This window comes from Cavia porcellus, unplaced genomic scaffold (genome assembly GCF_034190915.1).
Source record: "Cavia porcellus strain 051 isolate PalLab524CR breed Dunkin Hartley unplaced genomic scaffold, mCavPor4.1 scaffold_3, whole genome shotgun sequence".
Classification (NCBI taxonomy): domain Eukaryota; kingdom Metazoa; phylum Chordata; class Mammalia; order Rodentia; family Caviidae; genus Cavia; species Cavia porcellus.
Window position 1 is genome coordinate 90,367,112 of NW_026947486.1, and position 25,741 is coordinate 90,392,852.

Genomic DNA, 25,741 nt, shown 5'->3' on the forward strand with positions numbered 1-25,741 from the left:
CAAGCTTAAATATTTCATGATTTGTTTATTGGATATAACTAAAATATAAATAAACTGAAGTACAAAATAAGAAATACATAATAACAAAGACAGAAATATTTTGCACACACAAGGAGATGGAGAGATAGAAGTAGGAAGGGAACTAGGATAAAAATAAAAAATGATAGACATATGTCTTCACATATTCATTAATAGTTGTCTTAAATTGAAATCATCTAAAAACACTAATTCACAAGGAGATATATGCTAAGCTAAGGAAAATAATAAAACATTACTAGACTGTATATTATTTCAAGAAAATGGCTTCAGATTCAGTGATAAGTTTGAAATTAACAGGATGAAGTTTGCAATACCGAATTTAAACATGAAATGAAATTCTATACTAATATCTGATTAACAAATTTCAGAGTAAATAAAATGTCTAATGTATATCAATAAAGATGTAATCCACTAGAAATGCATAACTGTCATAATCACAACAGTTTAGATGTAAAATATTCCTCCAAAAAACTCATGTGTTCAGGACTGGGGACTGTTGAGAAGGAATATATCACTGGGGGCTTGCTTGGAAGATTAGATTTTGGTCCTTGGTTTCTCTTCTTTCTCTCCACTTCTTAGTCACTTTGGCATCAACAGTTTTCTCCTTTCATGTTTTTCTGCCATACAATTTCTCATGAAAATGTGAGCCAGAATAATTCTCTTCCTTTTGCAGCAACAAGAAATTGTTTAATGCAGAAGTTTGGTATCAAGAATGGATTTATTGGAACATTGTTATGTGTGCATGTCTTTCAAAAACCTTTGGAACTAATCTATAATAATTTGGAAAGGTTTAGTCATGCAAGCTAGAGAAGTCTTGAAGTGTTGTGTGAAGCACTTGATATGCAAGACTGGTCAGAGATCAGATCAAATGGTAGCAGGAATGTTAATAGGTAAAGCCAGGCTAAGGAGGTTTCAGTTGGAAACAAGGCCTTTACTGGCAGTTAGATAAAAAAAAAAAAAAAAAAAGCCATATGTTTTGCATGATGGTAGAAAATTTTAGTTACATCCTGAGATTTTACAAATGAATGGAATTAGAGTGTGCTCAGAGCAAGTTACCTGAAAAATGGCTTCTCTGTTGACAAAACACCAAATAGGAATCTAGGATCATTGTATCAAGGGGCACAAAACTAGTGACCTCCCTTTGAGCAACTGTCCTACACATGTACTCCATACATTTTCACTTAGTTTCTGGATAGTACCAATGTGACAAAGCTCAGTAATGGGGAAAAGCTTAACATTTAGTGAGGGAGTGGACATTTTCAGTGTATCCGTAGATGATCTATTGGTAGTCTTAAAAATAAAGACTTTGAACTTCTATTGTCTATAAATTTTTAAAAGTACAAAAGACCCAAGTGGATGAAACTGAGAGTAGTGGAATGATCAATTTAGCAGAGGAAACCTCAAGGAAACCCAAAGTTCGGACTATGACATGGTTAATACTGCCTGCTTTCATCCAATTCAACAGGAGAAAATAGTAGAGCTTTATAATACGAAGTTTGGAGATTTGTCAGAAAGAAAATACCAGTAATGTTGGGATATAGGATTATGGGTTTGCTGCCATGACTAGAACTAACAGAAGTAAAGTACTTCCTACAAGGGCAAGACGAAAAGATGTCTTGAGGGAATATCAGAAGTCAGCAGACACCAACAAGCACAGGGATAAAGGTCCACTACGGAAATCTTTGAGAAGAGATTCCTTGAAATACTGGTTCAATCAGAGCCATCTAGAGAAGTGCATACCTAAGTTCCGCTATCCAAGCAGTCAGAGGCTATTGCCATAATGCTCAAGAACAGCCTGGCTCCTGCTTAAACTGGAAACTGATCTTGATATCACTTATTTGGAAATGGTTTTTCAGTCATTCAGAATGCAACAGTTATAGAATCATGGAAGATTTTATACAGGTTTTAGAAGAAGTCCTGAGAGGGCAGACATCTTACGGCATGATCACATTTTCTTCCAAGAGACCACAGGAGGGCAAGGTATGAACCTTGGACAAAAGTTCAGTTTACACACCCAGAAGTTGAAGATGTCAAGAACTTAGAACATGTGACATGGATAGTCATGAGTAATGAGCTGAGCCATCCCAAGAGAGAAGCCATGGTGGCTACACTGGCTAGGCCATAGTGATGGAGCTGTAAAGCCATGTCATTCACGTGTTGCCACGACTTGCCCTGGATACTGGTCATGGTGCTTCGGGATTTTAAATGCTCAGGTTTTCTGATACTCAAAAAGGCAGACTCTCAGTTGTATAAGTACTTTGATACTTACCCTTATAAGTATCAAAAAGAAAGTGAAATTCTTCCAACATAAATTAGCAATTGAAAAAAATTTCTCATTGTAAAAGGAAGGAATAAGGAACTATACTGAATTCAGATCAAAGAGTATTGTAAGAAACATCCCTCATTTTTGTACCATAAATTTGTATTTTAGCATAATAGTAACTGGTGGTGCATCTTACTACCTTTCTCTGATCAATACAGGAAGCTGTCTGTGTTTATATACTTTGTATGATGAAAAGCAAGGTGTGAACATGTGTGCAAAAGTATCAAAATTCTCTATGTAACTTTGTATTGCATCTGTTCACTCGAGCAACACAGAAGGTCCAAAAGACCCACAAAATTCTAGGATATGTAAAAAATTTCATCTGATTTTTCTAATAGAAGTAGTACAATTCACTACAAAAGCAGATGAAAAGTCAGATTTGCTAGTTTAGTAAGAGGTAAAAAGTGAATCAGGGGCAAGGGCTATGCCCCTCACTCACAGCTGGGCATTTGAGTTGATAGCCTCTGTCCTCAGACTGCTGCCCTTATTCTGACCCTCATGATTCATACCAGTCTTCAGGCTGTGGAGCACACACTACGGGATTCATTTTTCCTGCTGAGGCTCCTGACAGCCAAGGCCCAAACGCAAATAAAAAATATTTGATCCTGCTTTGAGAGTGAAGGTCACTTACATTCTTTCTAAGACACATTGATTGAAGATGGTGGAGTGTTAAGCAGCATAGAAAGAGCCTGTTTGAGAGTTACCATCTAGGTACTGCTAAAATGTTCCATTCCACAACATCACAAAACACATTCTCCTTAGCTGCACATTGGACTTTCTAGAAAATAAACCATGTACTAGCTCATAGAACGTGCTTACTTTATGCAAAGAAATTGAAATTCTTCCATGCATATTATCAGACCATAGTGCAATGAAATTGGAAATCAATGGGCAAGGAAACCACAAGATCTTCATAGATACATGGAAATTAAATACAACTCTCCTGAACAATGAATTTAATTTCACAGATGAAATTAAAGAAGAAAATAGACAGTTAATACGATTAGTCAATACCAATAATGCAACATACCAGAATATATAGGACACAATGAAGGCATTCCTAAGAGGAAATATTGTAGCACTGAATACCTATATCAGGAATATAAAGCAAACACAAATAAACAATTTAATGATGAATCTCAAACATCTAGAAAGAGAGAAGCATGCTACACCAAAAGATTGTAGAAGGAAGGGACTTATTAGGATCCGAGCAGAAATTAATGCACTGGAAATTAAAAAAAAAACAATACAAAGAATCCATGAATTGAAGGGATAATTCTTTTAATGATTAAATAAAATTGATAAAACCTTATCCATCTTTATCAAAAATAGGAAAAAATGACCTAAATCCATACAATAAATAAGCAAAAGGGTGAAAAAGCAACAGACCCTGAAGAAATCCAGAAGATCATCTATACCTATTTGATATTGTATATTCTAATAAGATGGAAAATTCAGATGATATTGGCAGATCCTTAAATCAATATGAAAATACCAATAGTGAATGAAGAAGTTATAAAAATCCTAAAGAAAAGAATATCAGTCAGTGAAATTGAAGATCTAATTAGAAACCAAATTAACAATGAAAAGGATAAGTCTGGATGAATTAATTGCTGAATTCTACAAGAATTTTGGAGAAGATTCAATACTACTATTTATGAAACTTTTTAAAGAAGTTGAAAGTAAAGGATTATCCCCAAATAAATTCCTAAAAGGAAAGCTACCCCAAAATTCCACTAACGTATTGTTACATTTAAGCAAATTCAGTGGCTTAACTGGCTACAAAGTCAACACTGAAAAAATCAATAGCTTTCCTGTACAAGAATTACAAACTCACTGAGAGAGAGAAATTAGGAAACCAACACCTTCCACAATGACAACCAAAAAAATGAAGTATCTAGTAATCAATCTTAAAAAGGATGTAAATGATCTCTACTTTGAAAACCGCAGTGCTGTGAAAAGAAGATTGAAGAGGTTACCAGAACATGGAAAAATATTCCATGATCTTTCACAGGAAAAACCAATACAGTGCAAATGGTCATACTTACAAAACTGTTTAATGGATTTAACGAAATTTCAATGAAAATTACATTATACCGCACAAAAATAGAGGAAACAATCCTAAATTTCATTTGCAACCAGAAGCGACCTGGAATAGCAAAGAAAATTCTGGGCAACAAGACAAGGCAAGTAGTATTGAAATCTATCATCTGAAATTATGCTATGAAGCTACTGTGATAAAAGTAAAACAGACCCGAAGATCAATGGAAGTGGACAGAAGATGCAGATACTCATGACATAGTAAGACACCTTATCTTTGAAAAAAATGCTAAACACATACGCTGAAGAAAGCCTCTTTAATAAATGCTGCTGGAAATACAGCTCTGCACATGCTGAAGATTAAAATTGGACACATGTCTTTCACCATGAACTAAACTAAATTCAAAATTGATCAAAGATCTAAATATTAGGACAAAAACATCAAATCTTACGGAACACAGAACAATTAAAAATTTTGAAGACACTGGTGTAGGCAAAGACTTTAGGAATAAAATTCTGATTGCACAGGAATTAAAACAAAGAAGCAACAACTGAGATCTCATCGAATTGTAAAACTTTTGCACAGCAAAAGGAACCACTAACAGACTCAAGTGACAACCTACAATGTGGAAACAAATATTTCCCAGCCGTTCTTCAGACAAAGGATTTCTATGACAAACATATAAATGTCTCTAAAATGTCAGACCACTCAAATTAAAAAAAAAAATCCAAAAAAAAACAGCATATGAGATGAATACTCACTTCTCAGAAGGAGAAATCTAGAATAAAAACTGTTCAATATCATTTGTTATTCAAGGATATAAATTTAAACAACAGTGAAATTCCAAGTCACCCCAGAAACAATGACTATTAGTCAGAAATCAACCAATACCAATAAGGAAAACTGAGAGGCTGTGGAAAAAAAGTGGAATCATTCTCCACTGTTGGTGGGAGTGTATACTGGCTCGTAGGCTATCGAAATCAGTGTGGAGAATCCTAAAAAAAATTATTTGTTATTTCATCAAAAATAATACTGTGTGCTCTCATTGCTTGTCTGTTCATTTTTATGCTTTGATTTTGTAATGATCAACTACTTCTAAGATAGTAATGTGTAGTATATTAACTAGTGTTAATTTCTGTTATTTTTTTGAAATTCTGTATTATTTCTATCCTTTTCTTTGTTTTGCTTTTTAAAAAATAATTTAGAAAACTAGAATTAGAAGTCCCATTCAACTCAGTTTTCCACTTCTAAGTATTTTCCAAACAGAATTAAACACACCACAAAAATATATGTGACTCATGTTTATGGCATAACAATTTGTAATTGATAGAACTTGGAAACAACCCAAATGCCCATGAACTGAGGAATGGATTAAAAAATATGTGATCTTCTTTTTACAATGATATACTACTCTTCCATAAAGAAAGATAAACTGGAGACATTTATAGGTAAATAGATGCAACGCATAACCATACTCATAAGTGAAACAAGCCAGATGCATATGTGTGACCATCATATTTCCTCTCTAGTGGGAGAAGCTGAAATATTAAATAAAGTCGAAAATGTGTACAATGGGAAGAAATTTCAAAAGGAAATAAAAAGTGGGATGGAGTAATGCAGTAAAGAATGAAGATATATGGGGCTGGGGATTTAGCTCAGCGGCATAAGCACCTGCCTTGCAAGCAGGCAGTCGTGAATTCAATCCCTGGTACCGATAAAAAGGAAAAAGACAAAAAAAAAAAAAAAAAAAAAAAAGAATGAAGATATGTATATATATATATATATATATATATATATATATATTAGTTAAGATGGTTATACTACTAATCTTTCTTAGTCCATTGAAAGGAAAGTTTTGCATTATTATTTGGACAATTAAATGCTGATATCTTGTACTTTGAGTAACTAGTTTAAAGATAACAATATACAATGCATTAACTATTGTTATCCTTCTATGATCTTACATGATCTTGACATTTTCTGTTTTTTTCTATTTAAATAAAATTTTAAAAGTGATTCCTCAGATTACTCTCGCATTGCAGATGAAGATGATCCATTGTGGTAAAATACATGCTTCATAGCCCAATAGTGTTATGGGTGGAGGCTGACAATCATGATGCTGCTGGTGCTGATGATCACTTTGATGTTTGCCCTGTGAAATAAAGTGAAATGGAGCAATAATTGAGAGATACAGACACAAGAAATTTAGCCATCCTTTAATCAAAAGATAAAGAAAACAGCAGTGTGATTACCAATTTGACTAGTTGAAATGTTGTAAGATAGAATGATACTATGTTAGAACTAGGTTTGCAAATACAGTTAGGATCATGGCAGGGGTTAAAGTTATGAGTCAGAGTACTAAAATTCCCATTAAATACTAGAAATTTATTTGATTCTATGAAATACACAAAGGCTGAAATGCAAGTAAAATGTTCTGTATGCACTAATAACTATATTAGAAATGTATTTATTATGATACCTCACTAGCCAAACTGAAAGCATTCAAATTTCTATTGTACTTAGCACAGATCTCTCATGGTGGTCACAAAAATGCAAAAGCCCTGCAAATCAGTGCCATGCAAAGGCCAGAGGAGGGTGAGCCAGAGGTCAGCCTTTTCCTGTGAGTCACCGCTATTTGCAAACTGTGGGGAAGATAACAAAAAGCAAGCCCTCCCTGCAAATCAGCACCAGGTGTGGGCCATTGTTTGGAGGGCCAGCTGCCAGCCCCTTCTAGTATGTGGGCTGGGAAACAAGAAGAGCATACCCTCCTCTCCTACCATAAGTGACCAGCTGATCCCGAAAAACAAAAGCTGTGTGATATTGAGGTAAAATACAATTTAATATTTATAATGTTTGGTGTTTTGCTTAGTTTGCAGGTCTAAAGCTGGTAGTCTGATCATCTCTTCTGAGGACAACGATATGCAGTGTAGAACATATGGAGGATCCCCATTCTGAAGGTGGCCATTGTTAATTCTCTATTATCTTGTTTTGAAATCTTGAGTTATTTTCATTGTTTTGTTAAGTTGGGTTTTACTCTGTCTTGTTTTGTTTGATTCTGTTGTATCTGAAGGCATCAGTAGCTATTTCAAAGATAGCAAGGTTACTATGGATATACTATTATAGACACTTTGTATTTACTATTACATTGTTTTGGAGTCCATTATTGCATTCATTGCTTTGTTTTTACTGGTTATTGATAGAATTTTTCGGCACAGACGGGAACCGTCTGATAGGGTTTTTGGCGCGGCTGAAAAGAAGTATGGAATAAAAATGACTTTTATCTTAATAATGTGGGGAGAGACCCTCCGAACCCTCTGGGGTCTGGCATTCTCTCCAGGTTCTGGCATTCTCTCAGCTGAACATGTGGTGTGGGGGCATACATGTAGCTTAGGTTTGGGGTGGTGCCTAAGGGGCATTAGTGATGCACAGGTAGCCCATTGTTATTCATTTGGCGCCACAGGTAAATTCCTAGGGGCAGAGAAGATAGAGCTGCTTGGTTCCGCCTGCCTCCGAGGCTTTACAGGCTACAGTGTCTGGGGCAAAAACCTTTCAGTTCTATTTTGTTCTGTTTTGATTTTTCCTATGTCTGAAGAAATCTGCAGCTAGTTTCAAAAAAAAAAAAAAAAAAAGAGGCATTTTACTAACCATTATTGTTTCTACTGTTTTGAAGTCCTGTATCACTTACACTGGTTTGTTTTGAGAGGTTAAGTTTTATTTTGCTTGGCTTTATTCTCTTTAAAATAAATAAAAAGAATAAAAAAGAATTATGAAAAAGCAATGAATCAAAATATCACATAAAAATTTATGTTTGTTTGCCTGCAAAGATTTATTTTGCTTTCAGTTTAGAAATTTATTCTAGAACTCAGCCATCCAGTCCTTTTTGTATAGTAAAAAACCAAATGATGTTCTAAACACACTCATTACTCCCACCTCTCAAATTAATTTGAATGTGATATTCAACAACTGGTTTACCAGTTTCCAACTGATGTTAAATTTTCTAACAGAGCACAAGATGTCCAGTGCTGTAAGGGTTCTAAGAACAAAGTGGAAATTTCACATGAAATGTTGCAATTCCAAATGAGTTGTATAGTACAATCTTTGGATTTCAAACAGATACAACATTGGCCTCATATGGCAAAGAAAAGTAAAGCAATACTGTACTGCTGAAGTCAACATTTTACCTTGAAGGAAATACTAATATTGAGACCTTGGCAATGTAGAAGCCTGAGATGGAAGCTTACTACAAGAAAATTAGGGGCTGGAGGTTTAGCTCAGCGGCATAAGCGCCTGCCTTGAAAGCGGGCAGTCGTGAGTTCGATCCCCGGTACCGATAAAAAGGAAAAAGACAAAAAAAAAAAAAAAAAAAAAAAAAAAAAAAAATTGTTGGTGGAGTAGATGTTGATGAGTTATGCAGCAACTACGATGTATCAAAACACAAATAATTGGCCACTGATTGGGTTTTACTGAATCCTAAACAAGTTTGACATGAACAGGTTAATAGTTTGTAAAGAACATAACAAATATAAAACATCTCGGAGAAATTTTCTGAAAGAATTGGGAATGGAGCTCATAATAAATCATTTACAGTAAATTAAAACAAAATGTTTTATTTCCAAGTAACTACACCAAAAAAATGTGGAGCACACTGGTGAGCAGAAAGGAGAACAGGCAGGTGCAGCATGCCATTTATTACACCAACAATAAAGCCAAATGATATCAACTGTACAGTACAAGAAAAGACGGAGATCAAAACATGCATGCTACCATTGTAAGATAGACTTGTATATGTCATATGCAATTTTTATATATGAAGATGCCTAGAGTGAGAGATTTAAAGTTAGGTTTATTTCCGTGGTAGATTTTGTTTGGGTTTCCATTATCATTTTTATATGTTCTTATTTTTGAAGTTAACTCTGAGGTTTTATAAGCAGTACACAGCTGATATGAAAATGTTGTCTATTTTAAGTACTCATTATGTATTTGCATTTTATTTTATAGATATCTTATTTCCCTGCTAAGTGCACATTGTTCAGCATAGTAGGTAGTTCCTCACCAAGCAGAAAGAGAAGAAAGTTTACAACAATGATGTCCTGTGCAAGAAAGGAAAGCTAAGCAGGTATGCTTTCAGTGAAAGCAAGACATAAGCATGTAACACGCATTTATCATGTGTGAACACTATCTTGTGTGTGAAAATTAAAGCAAATATATTTTTATGATAGACATTTGCATTTACATTGGTGTTCACATAAGAATTTATTTCTGATATTATCTCTTAAGTTTTGATAGCAAGTGTACAGCTTATTTGAAAATGTTGATGTCTATTCTAAACATGCAATATATACTAAGAATTTAATATTTTACTTTACTGATACTTTATGTTCCTGTTGACTATATATTACATAATATAATAAGAATCTACTGATAAAAACAACAGGATAAGTGAGATGTCAAGTATGTCCTGTAAAGTGGCAAGGAAGTGAATGCACATGAGCTGTCAGTAAAGTGATACATGTGCATGGAATGTGTTGCGGCCATGTGTAAAGACAGTCTTAGCTGAGATAAATGATACAAATATTTTTTGCACAGTGCTGTTGGTATTCTCATTGTACTTCACTTGGAAATTTCGCTAGGCTGTTCTTTTTCAGACTTTGTACACCAAAATCCAGTCAATGATGAAAATATTGTTGCTTTTACATAAACACTCAATAAACATTAATTATGTAATAGTTCGAATTGTAATATTTCCTGTTAAGCACTCATTGTTTAGTGTAATAAAACTCATAAAATTAAATTAATGTTTCATCTATAGAAATATTCTAAAGAATAGATGTGATTTTGACACACCTATATTTGTGAATCATTATGACAAAAATTTTGTTGTGCTCCTTTAAGCAATTCTAGCACTGTTAAGAGGTTAAAACTCCTAGAGATAAACTAAATGTATTTTGCATAATGAGCTGGGCATGAGCCTTTGGGGGTTCAGGATTAGACTGTTAACTTTTATATTAAAATGTCCCCCTATATCTAACATTTTGAAAGTTATGTTCTGGTTGGAGAGACAGGTCACTGAAGGTATTTTGGGAAGAGTGTGTTTTTGCCACTATTCCTCCTCTCTTTTTCTCTATTTTCTGGCCATGATGATGCCATGAGCAGTTTTCTTTTGTCATGCTATTTTTGCCTTGGATCCAAATGGCCTGGAATTAATCCAGTGAAACTCTAAACCAAAATAGAACTCTCCTCTTTTCACTTGTGAGTGTCAAGCATTGTGTCCCTTGGACAGGAAACTGAATAAAGCAATAATGTGTATGCAGTAGACATAAAAATCTCTAAATATACAAAGCAAAAGCTGGAAGAACAAGAGCTGAAAATAAATACACAAAAACACAATTGTAGTTGAAGATTTTAAATATTTTAAAGAAATAAATTCGCTACTGATTAGAAATTTCACAAAAATGTTATATGAATGGAAGAGAAATAGCTTCATTTTATTAGCTGAAATTGACCAAGAATGTGCTTACCTTTAGAGAACAGGCTAGGGTAATTACTTGACCAACTATTGGTGCCAAACTCAAATGTATAAACTTCCAAACACTTTAAGATAAACACATATCATGCTATTGTCCATTTAATGCCATCCACTTTGCATATTCCATAGAATTGTATCCAATAACTACTAATAATATGCAGCATAAAACTCATATCTGTAAAAGATTTCAAATCTGAACTTCTATTTGGTGCTCTCTGGTCTGGTCTTCTTAATTTTGTTGTTGACTGAAATCATATAAATACGTAGTCTTTCTCAAATTTCTCATTTTTCCCTAAGCACCTTTTCATTTTCTTATTCTGTCCTCAGAATGCCCTTGTCTGTTCCACCTTCTTTATGAGGGCCCCACACTACTCCCTTGAATGATGTCATTCTTAATACTGTCCAAAAACTGCCTCATAAACGTGATATGTATCATTGCTTCCCTTTGTCCTGTCTCCTGTCTTTTCCTTTAGTCAACTCTAACATCTTAAAATTTATCATAGAAAAACAATTAAATATATGAATAATACTTTCAGTCAACAGGATCTAAACAGACATATAATCCTGAGTCACTTAATGCTTAAGATATGTATTGAAAAATTTATCATTGAAGGATTTCCTGTTTATGAACCTGAAAGAATATATCTCCATGACCCAAGATGGTGTATGTCAATTCCATCAAGTGGCCTGTTGACAAAATAAAGAAACACAGTAAACATAAGATTTATCTGTCTCTTGCTAGCATAACATGATGTGCAAATTTACAGTAATGTTTTTATTAGTAAATTGAAGGAATACATTCCAATTAATGGCTAAAAACATAATGTAGTAAATATATATTCGTTATCAAGTATTATGTGTGATACTTAATAGTCTTGCTATCCTTTTAGATGAATATCCGAGCAGTATATTCGTTTACACCAAAGTCACCACAAAAATTTCAGTAGGATATGTTATGTTGTGACATTGTTGTGGCTACAAAATCCCTAGATGATAGAAATTTTTCAGTTCAATTATAATCTTATGATATTAATGTCAAGTTTGCAGTTTGTCATTTAGCCAAATATTCGTTGCTCAGAACATGAGTGTATATAGAACATTTTACCTAACAAAAATAGAATGCACATTTTTCAAGTGCTCAATGGAATAGTCACCAAGAGGGACATTATCTTGCATTTTTTAAAAATATCCTAATTTATAAACAGATAGTGCCTGACTTACAACAGTCATGATGGTGCTTTTAACACTGTATGTTAGTCATGAGTATTCATAAAATCACTGTATTTTGTACTTAAAATATTTATGGTTTGCAATAGATTTATTATGGTAATGACACAGATCACTTGTATTTGAGAATTTAAACATCACATATGTGCTTAGGGATGATAAAATCAAACATAGAAGTCAGTAGTAGAAATACACTGATAAATCTTGATTTTTTTAGGGGTACTAAATATTCATTTCAGGACCTTATATATGTTTGGCAAGTGCTCTAACACTGAGCAACTTCCTTAGCTGAAACATGGCTGAAATAATCCCAATTTTATAAGTTAAAGAATATATATGAAATCAAAGAAAATGTTTGAGATATCGCTAAAGCAGTATTCAAAGGAAATGCATTTTTCATTGAATATGTACATTAAAGTAAAGAAGACACATCAGTGATTTTCTTCAATACACTATAAAAAGGAAAGCAAAATAAAGCCAAAGTAATCAAAGTCCATAAAATAAAATAATAAAATATATTTTAATAAACACTATTAGGAGAAATTGATGAACAAAGCTTGTTCAGAAATTAATAAAATAGTGCAATTATCAAGAAAGCATGATAAAAATATTTAAAAAAATGAATACATGATGAATCTGGGTCAGGAACAAAAGGGAAGGTGTCACTAAACAACATATAGCAATAAAACCTATTGTAATTGTGCACTGTGAAAAAGATTTACTTATCAATATAACAATGTAAGAGTAATAGACCAATTACTCTAAGTACACACTACTGAAATATAAACCATGTATTTAAAATAGCCTCAACAGCCCAATTAATATTGACAAGCTTGAGCTAAAAATTACATAATTCTCACAAGTAATATCAAGAGGTCAAGGGAGTTTCACTAGTGAATGCTAATGAAGATTTAAATTAATGCAAATTTTACACAAAATCAGAAAATACAGTTATTGTGAAAAAGAAAAGAATAAATATCACTCATAAAACTGGATAAAAAGATTCCCAAAAAAGTATGCATAAATTTAATTCACCAATGCATGAAAAAATGGTTACGTTTTTGTTCATATAACAAGAAAAAATTGATATTTGTTCTAGGTATTCAAGACTTCTTCAAGGTTGAAAATAAATCAGTATGATCACATATATCAATGTGTTACATAATAAAACTGTAATGATAATTGAAAGAAACATCAAAAATATTTTATAAAAATTAATATCCATTTATAAAAAAATTCTTAGCAATTTAGGAATAGAACTGCCTCAGCTTTAAAAATATTGTCTATAAATCAGAAATCATACTTAGTTGTGAAGCTCTGAATATTTTTACGTGAATATCAGAAATAAAGGGGAGATAGCCACGTTTATCTATTTAATTTGACATAGATTTAAAATATTTAGCCACGAAAAAAATGGAAAAAATATTCAGACATGGAAGTAAGACATTTGTTTGACATGAATATTTACTGTAAAATTTCAAATAAATTACAGTTGTTAGAACAAATGTTAGTTTCAGGCACAAATTCAGCAAGGAAAAATCAATCACAATGTTATACAATAAAAATAAACATTCAGAAATGATCATTAAAAATTTATCATCAGCGGGTAGGGGATTTAGCTCAGCAGCATAAGCACCTTCCTTGCAAGAGCGCAGTCATGAGTTCGAACCTCAGTATTAAAAAAAAAAAGAAAAGAAAAGAAAAGTGTACAACAACAACTAAGAAACAATGTCTTCACAGATGACTAAATGCTTACATGTGAAAATACATAATCTCCATGGTGGAAACACCAATGTGATTCAAAAATAGGGGAATATCAAAGTAATGGGAAACATATTATGTTAAGTAATCAGCATATGTCTATTCTGTTCCAAATGATCTGTATGTTTAACACAGTCTATCTAAGCTTTCCAGAGTTTACTGTAGCTATGTAAAAGTTACTTTAAATTTATGTGAAAAGACAAAAGCTTTTAAACAGGTAAAATAATCTTGACAAAGAACAAAAACATTCTACAAAATATTAATGCTTAACATCACACAAAATGGACAAAAATTTAAAGCCTTCACTACAATCAGCAACAAATCAAGGATGCCCACTATTACTACTCTTTTTCAATATAGTGCTGTAAACACTAGCTAGAACAATTACAAAGAGGGAGAAATAAAATTAATGAAGACTGGAAATGAAGAAGTTAAACTATCACTATTTTTCAGTGGCATGATGCTCTACATACAAGACCTCAAAACCTCTTCCAAAAGACTTCTACATTAATAACCCAAATTCAGTAGCATAGTTGTATACAAATTCAACTCTCAAAAATTAAAATGCTTCCTGTACAAGAATAACAAACTCACTGAGACAGAAATTAGATGAAAAATCTTCACAATAGCATCTAAAAAGTGAAAAACTTAGGAATCAATCTAACAAAGAAAGTAAAAAATTATATATTGAAAATTGCAGCACTCTGAAAATGGAGCTCAAAAAAGATATCAGAAAATTGAAAGATATCCCATGCTCATGGATAGCAAGAAACAACACTTTAAAAAGGTCATACTCCCAAAGTTGTTATACAGATTTAATGCAATCTCAATCAAAATACCATTAGTATACCTAGCAGAACTAGAGAAAACATTCCTAAAATTCATCTGGAATCAAAAGAGTCCTAGAATATCAAAAGGAATCCTGGGACTCAAAGGATTTCAAAAGACACCACAATCCCTAATTTGAAATTATACTATCAAGATACTGTAATAAAATCAGGATGGTGCTGGCAAAAGAACACCTTATCTTTGAAAAAGGTGCTAAATATGTTCACAGGAAAAAAGATACCTTCTTTAATAATTAGTATTAGAAAAACTGGCTTTCCACATGTCTAAGATTAAACTAGACCCATGTCGAACACTATGCCATCCAAAAGGCAAATAAATATATGAAAAAAAAGTTCAACATCACTGATCATACATGAAATGAAAATTAAAACACTGAGATTCCATCTTATCTCTGAAAAAAATAACTATCATCAAGAAATAAACCAACAAAAAATAATAGCACGGCTGTGAGGAAAAAAAGAGCCCTACCCCATTGTTGGTTCAGTGTAAACTGGCTCATCCACTGTGGAAATCAGTGTAGATATTCCTAAAAAAAAAAAAAAAAAAAAAAAAAAAAAAAAAAAAAAAGCTAGGATTAGAGTCCCTTTCTCCACAATTTTCCACTTCTGAGTGTTTTCTCAGAAGAATTCAAAATACCATACCACAGTGATATATGTGCACCTACGTTTATAGAAGCAAAATTTATAATAGCTAAAATTTTGAAACAACACAAATACCCATCAACAACTGAATGGATTAAAAGTGATATTCTTACACAATGGAGTACTACTTAAGCTATAAAGATTGATAAACTCAAGACTTTTGAGGTAAATGGTGGCAATTTGAGACCACTCTTACAGGTGAATAAATCAGACTTGCAGGTGTTAACCTTATATTGTCTCCCTGGTGCAAGAAACTGAAAGAGCAAATAAGATCCAAACTGCACAATAGATATTGTGAAAGGTTAAGTAAAACTGGAATGAGGAAAAGAAGAAAAGAAGAAAAGGAAAAGAAGATATATATATATATATATATATATATATATATATATTTCATTGAAAAGAATTGTTTGATCAATTTTTCATGCCTTTATTTTTTAATCTGAGCATATACTTAGAAGATTATGGTAAAACTATGTTAAACTTTTTTAACATATTGTTTTGAAATTCTGTATTACTGTTTTTTTTTCTCTTTAAAACATGAAATACATAGAAAGATATAGTTCAATGAAAATAACAATACAATCTAACAGAACTTGTGGGACACAATGAAAGGGGTATCAAGAAGGAAATTTATAGCCATAAATATCATATCAGAAAAAACTGAGCAAGTATATATGAACATCTTATTGTTAAACCTTAAACTTCTAGAAAAAGAATATCAGGCTAAACCAAGAGCTTATACAAGGGAGGAAATTATAAGGATCAGAGCCAAAATTAACACCCTGGAGACTAAAAAAAACAATACAAAGCATAAAGGAATCAAAGAGTTAGATATTTGAAAGATTAAATAACATTGACAAACACTTGGCTAATATTATCCAAAAAAAAGGGAAAGAAAAGACTGAAATCTAAGCAATCAGGAATGCAAAGGGTGAAATTACAATAGATCCAATAGAAACAGACAGTGATCTATAATTGCTTTGAAAGCTTGTATTCTAATTACAAGGAAAGTACAAAAGAAATGGAAGGATTCCTACATACATATAAATTACCAATGCTGAATCAAGAAGATATAAAAATCCTAAATAACACAATATCAATAGATGACATTAAAGGTGTAATTAAAAATTGATCTGCAAAGAAAATCTCAGGTCCTGATGGATTCACTGCTGAACTCTACAAGAAATTTAATGAAGACCTAAAACCATTGCTTCTCAAACTCATCAATGAAAGTGAAAGGGAAGCAATGCTCCTGCATTCATTCCAGAATCAAGCATTACTCTGATTCTAAAACCAGAGAAGCACCTAACTAAGAAAGATAATTACAGGCCAATCTCTCCAATGCACATTGATGCAAAAATCCTCAGTAAGATACTGACAAACAGATTGCAGCAAAACGTTAAGAAGATTGCACACCATGATCAAGTGTGATTCATCCCAGGGATGCATGGATGGTTCAACATACATAAATCCATAAATACAATGGACCATATTAACAAAGCCAAGGACAAAAATCATATAATCATCTCAAAAGAGGCTGAAAGAGCTTCTGACAAAGTCCAGCACCCATTCATGATTAAAAAAAAAAAAAAAAGAAAGAAAGAAAGAAAGAAAGAAAGAAAAGAAAACAGAGAAGATTGTAATAGATGGTCTCTATCTCAGTCTGATATCAGCCATGTATGATAAACCAACAGCCAACATTATAAAAATTGAAAGCTTACATTCTAAAAGCAAGAGCAAGACAAAGATATCCACTATCTCCACTCCTAGTCAACACTGTCCTGTAAACTTTAACCAGGGCAAGTAGGCAAGTGAAAAAAAAAAAAAAAAAAAAGAAATAAAGATAGGAAAAGAAGAAGCCAAATGACCATTACTTGAAGATGACATGATATTCTACTAAGAAGGCCCCAAAAACTCAGCCACAGAATTAATAAGCAAATATAGTACTGTGGCTGGTTATAAAGTCAACACTCAAAACTTAATAGCCTTTTTGTATATGACTAACAAACTCAGAAAGAGAAATCAGGAAAACTATACATTTTACAATAATATCCAAAAAAAAAGAAATACTAGGAATCACAATAATGAATGATGTAAAATACCTCTACATTGAAAACTATAGTACTCTGTAAAAGGAGAATGACAATAATATTAGAAAATGGGGAGATATATACTGCTCTTGGTTAAGAAGGACCAATATAGTGAAAATGGAAACACTTCTAAAACTGTTATAAAGATTAAATTCAATTCCAATCAAAATTTCAGTAGCATAACTTTCAGAATTAGAGAAAACAGTCCTACAATTCATATGAAATCAGAAGAGACCTCAAATAGCGAAGGCGATCCTGGGCAACAAAGACAAGACAAGGGACATCACAGTCCCTGATTTGAAATTATACAATAAAGCTACTGTGATAAAAACAGTGTGGCACTGGCCAAGAAAACCAAACCTGAAAATCAATGGGACAGATTAGAATATACAGAAATAACTGCAGATATGCTAAGGTTCCTTATCTTTGAAAAGATGCCAAACACATTCATTGGAAGAGCGATAATCTGTTTAATAAATGGTGTTGGAAAAACTGGCTTTCCACATTGTGAAAATTAAAAGTGGACCCATATCTTTCACCTTGTACTAAGCTAAAATTGGAATAGAATAAAGACTATATTTCTATTTTAATAATAAGTTTTTAAAATAGAAGTGTAAAATCTTTTGTGAGAGTAGGTAAAACTCTTGAAGAGTTTGGTGTAGGCAAAGATTTTATGAATAAAGCCCAGAATGCACAGCACTTTATTGCAAATGATCAAACAGTGGTATCTCATCCAATTGAAAAGCTTCTTACACAGCAAAAGAAACCACCAACAAAGTGAAGAAACAACCCACTACGTGAGAGAAAAATTTTGTAGCTGATTCTCAGATAAAGGATCACAACAAGAACATACAAAGAACTTAAAAAAATAAGTACTCCCAGATTTAAAGACCCAATTCAAAAAAGGGCATCTGAAATGAACACATACTTCTCAGAAGAAGAGGGAGTTCTTACAAAGTGGATACCTTTAGACTTGAACTGATTGACTGATATGAGCTTACTCAGAACTGACTGCTCTGGGAGACACTACTGAAAATGCAGTAAATTGCTAATATATCCAACAACTTGGACAAATATATAAGAAGTTATAATGAATTAAATAAGCCAGTCTTATAAATATTTAAAAATATTTGACTTGTTTGTATAACATATTTGAAACGACAAATTTTTAGAAATAGAAAAAAAGTAATGATAGAAAAGTTAAACAAACTGGGTATGCAAGGGAAAGAAGTTATAAAAAGGTAGTATTAGGAATATTTGTGGTGGTGTAACTCTATGCAGACTTACAAAACCCAATGGTATACATATGATAAAATGTCATGTAATTAAATGCATATATACACCACTTGTATGCAATCATAAATATGAAGACAAGTAAATTTCAGGAAATCTGAATAAAATCAATGGATTGTATGTTAATATGCTGATTTTGATTTGAACATTAACCACAATTGTGTAGACTGGACTGACTTAAATGTCAAAACTATTAAAGAATACTATTCTTACTGGGTCTAGATGATTAATGGAAACATGACCTTGGGTACTATATAGTGTTCACATTCCCTCCCTGTGTGGCACTGTGCCTTTTATGCTTTCTGTTGATCATGAATTCAGTATCTTTGCTCTAACATTCCTTTCCAACATGATATTTCTAGTAGGAGCCAGCTGACCATGCACTGATTTTCTATATAGTGTATACCAAACAAAATCCTTCCTCCTTTAAATCATGGATATTGGTTTTTCTGCCCAGCAATGAGAAAGTTCACTAGTATGCTGATTGTAATATTGTTCAGGATTTTTAAAATAGGTTTCCCTTTGAGGTTAGTTGGTTCAAGGGTATATGCAACTTCTCTAAATTATTTCTTATATATAAATATGAACCTATTATTTTCTCAAAAATGAATATTTTAATTTTAAAAATTTTAAAAGTACATACTAAATGAAAAAGAAAATACAGATATCAATAAGAAAGACCTGAAACTCAAAGCTAGAAAAGCTGGAGGATTAAAATATTGATAACATTACATTTTAACTCAAAAAATATACACAAGTGCACACTAATATTAATTACTCAATTATAGATAAATAAATAAAGGCTTATGAAGATAGGTACCCCACACAATAGACTTCAAAAAAGCCAGTAGAAAAGTACAATTAGAGGAACATCATGGTAATAAACTTTAAATAAGATCTACTAATGGATACTAATATACTGAATGAAAATTTGAAGAGAAATAACATTTGTGTCATCTACCATATTTCCCAGAAGATACTCATAAGGTACATTGTGAAACATATATACTTTAGAGAAACCCTTTAGACATTAATTGAATAGAATTAAGTGATTGAGTTTCAAATTACCTCAATCAATTGAGGAAGTGAGAGTCACAGTACCGTTGGTAGTATATTATTGCCAAATATAAAATTTCTCCAGTCACTAGAAAATTTTAGAGTGACTCAAATTGAGGAACATTCTACAAAATAATTTATTTGTGGCCTTTAAAGTTATATAAGTCACAATATGTTGACAGAAATACAATCTGTACTATTTTCCACGGTATAGGTATAAAATTATTTATAAATATGGTTAATAAAAATGAGTCACCACATTTCTATGAATCGCTGGTCTTGCTCCAACTTTGAAATCATTACTTCACAGTTGTCTGTCAGAACTTTAAACTGAAAAAATTGCAAAACCTCTGATTACCTTTTCCTGAGAATTGCACCATATACAATTTCCTTTTTTTCTGGCTGCATGATAAAAATTAAGATGATATGACTCAAGGATTAGAATTCAATGAACTTAATCTATTCGATCATCTCATCTCTTGGCCACAATGATTAATTCAGGAATGTATGTTTAAGCTAAAATGGAAAAATAAAAAACAAGTAGGTACTACTAGAGACCAATAAGCTGATTGTCTTGGTTTAAACAATTAAGTTTTGTGACCCATATACTCATTTCTAATAGCAAAAAGTAAATTTGGTTGAAAATGTAACTGACATATATAGTAGGACACATCAACTAATTGAAAAGCATCTATTGAGAAGATCTGATATTATTGCATTGTCTGAAAGTAAATGAATAGAACTATTCACCTGTATGACCCCATAATTTTCCTTTTTCATTAAGAACACTAAGGGATAGATTCTATGGCTTTTATCATGACAACAGCTCACAGTTCATATTATTATTTTTTCTTCCTTTTTTTACTTTTTTTCTTTCTTTCTTCGTCTTTTGTAGTATTGAACCCAGAACCTTTTCACTGAGCTATAATTCAGCACTTCTTATTTAGTTAATTGTATTTTAATTTTTGGATAGGGACTCATGAAGTCATTTAAGTTGCCCAAGCTGAGTTTGAAGCTGTAATTCTCCTGCCTCACCTTCCCAGAGTACTGGGATTACAATTGTGTGCTACCTGTTTTAACTTATAATTTCTTACAAAAAATTGCATAATGAAAGAATCTTTTTTTTTCTTACCACAGCTCAGTTACCTATTGATTGGAGATGGCATACACATGAAACTTGATTTTTATACCTTTCTCTAATATAACAGACATTGTGCAAGACATTGTGAAGAACCCATGGATAAATTTGAGAGAGTTCTCATTCTTCAGGAATATCCAGTTTTTCACAAAAGTTAGAATATTTATTCATAGAGGGCACAAAATAACAGCCATAAACTCCTACAAGTTAAACATTATAACTATTAAAAAATAATAGGGATGTTTTATGGTTTATGAGATCAGGGAAAGGAAAACAGGAGGTGTGGCATTTGAGCATGGTTTTGGAATATATATATATATATATATATATATATATATATATATATGTATATGAGGAAAGTTCAAGAATAAAGAAAAACATGACCAGAGACTCAGTGGCTTTCTTCATGAAGAGTAGTTCTACTATTTTCTATATTACATTATATAAAATTTTCATGCAAAAATTTAAATAGGAAGTTTCTGTACAAATTTTTAGAAATAATTGATAGTGTAATTGAATTGTTCAATTAGGCATAAGAAAATAACGACCTAGAAGTTGGACAGTGACTTATATATCATCACTGATTAATGGAAGGAGTATTGACATTGAGGAAAAATTGAAGGATAGTGTGAACAGTGGTGGAATTTGGTTTTTGAATTCTGTTAATATCATTGACTAAATGTTTAGTTTTGGACTATTCAATAATTTTTTGAAAAACATTTTTCTCATTGAAATAAGTTAACTATCTCACAAGTATATTAAAATAATTAACATATATAAATCATTCAGTATATTACACAGAATTGTGCTGTATCTCCATAGAAAGTATTATGAGACTAGCTCCATAAAAAATTTCAACCTCTATTAAATATATTTGTCTGTTTTAAAGATTATACCAACAAAATCTTTCCTGCAAATGCTACTTTTTCATGTAATGTTTGGTATGAAAAAATGCATTTGCTGACCTAGACAAAACTAATTGTATAAGCAGAATGTACCCATCAATTAGTTGTGAACAAGCATAGCCAAGGACTTCTGAGATTGTTTGCCATAACTTCCAGTGGATGATAAACTAAATTAATCAAATTATTTCTTGAGTACTAAAATGTGAGATTAATAATAGTATGTTATATTACACAGTTCAGGTGGCTGCTCCAAATGATGATTTTTTTACTGTTTATCATACTGTTTACTGAATATCCATATATAGCTCAATGTCCAAATTTATGAGATCTCTGGTGACAAGAGGAAAATTAGCTACTGTGTTCTCTGCCCTTGCTATAAATGTATATCACTAAATGTATATCTATGTCTTTCCTCTGAATCTCAAATTAATTTTATAGCATTATATATATATATATATATATATATATATAGTCATTAAGTGACACTAGTTCAGAAGTAGGTTGTGCAAATATGTTCAAAACCAATCTAGGAGACAAAAGAATCAAATAATGTCTAATTACATGTCAGAATGAGTCAGGAGGAAGTGAGTCAGGAGGAAAACAGGAAAAGTAGAAGAGAGATTAAAGTTAATTGAGATGTATTTATCTAGCAGTTCCCCAAAGCAAATTTAACTGCTCTCTCTTGCAAACACAACATAATAAAAATAAGCATTATATATATATATATATATATATATATATATATATATATATATAATGTATGCAAATCAAACTCAATTCATTGTTATTTACTGACACATTTGTAAATATTTTTGAAATTTTATATGAATGCTCCTTATAACTCAGAGTAATATAGATGCTAACAAATGCTAGTTCGGCATCCAGTGAAATAGGAATCATTTTTCAGATGAAAAAGCAGAAGCTTAGGAAGAAATTAATCTGCTTCTAAAAAATACAGTTTAGAAGCGAACCATTTTGTTTCTACCATACCAACAAAAGGCAATTGTTCTTCTACTTTTAGTTCTGAGATTCAATTACCCTAATATCCGTCTTTATTCTCATCCATCCTTTCAACAGTATCATCCTGTTACCCTCCAACTTGTCTTTGTTCTCATCACTGGCTTTCAAAAACTATCATCTTGCATTAAGCTGCAGATCATTTGTGGTGAATCAAAGCTGAACAGATTACTCATTGTTAATTAAATAGCCTGATTCTGTCCACTGAAGCTAATGCATTAAAGTATTTAATGTTTGTTTGGTGAACTGCTTTACTAAATGCTCCTTTGACTTTTATTGGTAATAAACATTAAGCATTTATGGACTGTGAAAGCAACTTGCCATCCAGCTTATATCGTTACTATTTACAGTTTGTTAATGAAATATCATTAACTTTCTTCAAAGCAAAAGTTGTTTTTGTTCTCCTCTTTAACTTTTATTACATGGCGCAAAGAATAACTCACTAAAATTTGAATGAACTATGCTTTTACTGCCAGTTTTTCTAGATAGAAAATACGTTGGTAACCCCAGAACACTTCACAATTTAATGACAGGCTTTTGTATTAGACATAGATCTAATTCTCTTTCTTTTTCTCGCACACACTTCTAGCTGCACAGTGGTCTCACTTGGGTACATCCAGACTTTTTCATTAAAAACAAAGTCTAAGAACTATGAATCTCTAATTTTTGCTTGGATTTGATCTATCTAAGTCTCAATTTGGTATTTCATCCTTAATACTTTTTTTACTTTTATTAGTGTGCATTTGGAGCGCATAATTATTGCATTCAGTGTATGTGATTGGTTACATGAACATAACACATTTCTATTCTTCTTTTCCCCTTCACCACACCCCATTTTATTTTTCCAGCTTCATATTCACTTATGTATAACATTTTATAAATTTAATAATGCAAATTTTTATTTTTTAAAATTTTTGATTAATACATATTATTTGTACATATTAATAGAATCCAGATTTTTAAAGTTGGACTAACTTTTATCTTTAGTATGAGATCCTTCAGAAGGAAGGAATAGGGAATATTTGGGAGTGATGAGCAGGGTCTTGATACTTAAATATTAAGTGGAAGTGAGCATGTTCTTATGAAATTTTTTGTTATGTCTGGAGAAAGTATAGTGTAACAAGAGACTATGACAGAAATCTGCAGAGTCTACACTGGAAACCAGGAGACATCCAAACCAAAAGCAAAGACTGGAGCTTCTCAAAAGAAGGGAATGCATTCTTTTTTTCTCCTTTCCTTTTAATCCTCCAGGTGATGAGTCACCCAAGGCTCCCATTTAGTGGAGTTTCTCAAAAATAAAATATAGCATATGAAAGAAGCACTTAAGTCTTAGTTTTCTAATTCTCTTTTGCTGTTATTCCAAGGCTTATTTTATAATTTTTTCCCTTTCTTTCAAAAGTACTGATTCTCAAATGGTCACTGAATATATTAGAAATGAGGAAAAGAGTCTAATTACCGAATTGGCATGTTACTTTCTGTGATTATATGTGCCTTCAGTCACTTAATAGGCAGCATCATCTGGGAATGTGACCTTTCAAGGAAGCCACCTATGGCATAAGCTAGATATTAAAGGAAAGCAACTTCCTTATTTTGTTGTGACAATGAGAATATCAAAGAGAATAGCAAAAGACTGAAATCCAAATGCCTTGCTCCATAATTCAGTTAATACTATGCTTCTGACAAGACAGTCACACATTTGGACAACCAGTTTCAACTATGTTTAGAATATGAATCTAGGAAGGATAATTTATTCAACAGAAATATACCAGTGCAAATTTGATTTGTGATTTTTGGAAAGAATTACATGAGTTGAAACTATTAATTGGTGGAGAACGAATTATTTGTACTTATAACAGAGAAGTAATGATCAATTTTGAAAAACCAACTTCCGTCTGGATATTGTTAGGTTGCTTTTATCACTTGCTACTTGTTGGGCAGTTTAAATAAAGAAAAGTTGTTCAAGCATGGGGAGAAAAGACATGCTTTCTTATTATTAAGCACAATTTGGCTTTGTGATAAAGCTGTCCTTGCTCTGTGTTAATACTGAGGAAAAATTTTTTGTTGGTATTTTGACATAAATCATAGGTATTGTGTCATTTATTTGTTTGGTTTTAAATGAAAGCTGAGAACTAACAAAACTAAAATTTTCTATAATTATCACATAGATGATAAACAATCTAAGGCAATTATTTATTGCTCTTCATCAACATATCTAAAAAAGTAAAACTTAAGAGTTGAGTTGTTTTGCTTTGCTATTAAAATGCTGAAATTAACATTCTCACCCTTTTATATTTAAAAATAGTGTCATGTTGCCAGTTAAAACCTTTAATTTTTAATTTTTGAATCATGGCTACACAACTTATACTATTATTCCAATATTATATGCAGGAAATCTCATGTAAAGTAGTTAATGGCTGTCCAAATTTCACAGATAACACATGACAATAGCTGAGATCTCGACAACAGTTAAAGTTCACTTTGAATCCACTGTTTTACTGCAGATAAACCAGAGAAGATAGATAAATCAATGGAATGTGATTTTTCAACCCTAATTCTTTTTATCTAGCACACATTGTCATTGTTTTAACACTTAGTTTTATTTGCCCACATGCATATTAGTGTAGAAGCATGATAATATACATGCAGTTTTGTATTCAGTGGTTGTTGAAAAACTTTTGAGCACTTTTCCAGGACAAATACAGATATACATCATAATTCATAATAATTATAAAGTACTGGATTTTTTACTTACTACTTTGCTTATTGTATATTATCTTCAATATTTTCATTGGTTTTGTAATAAAATATTTGCTCAATATACACAAATTTATGCAC

The 25,741-nt window shown here is 32.0% G+C and overlaps 1 non-coding gene across 1 annotated transcript; it reads left to right on the top strand.

Annotated features, from left to right (window-relative positions):
- Positions 1-1,072: 1,072 nt before the first annotated feature.
- LOC111755579 (small nucleolar RNA SNORA11) lies at positions 1,073-1,201 on the top strand. Its single transcript, XR_002790132.1, has one exon. It is a non-coding gene; the product is annotated as a small nucleolar RNA SNORA11 (small nucleolar RNA).
- The last annotated feature ends 24,540 nt before the right edge of the window (positions 1,202-25,741 follow it).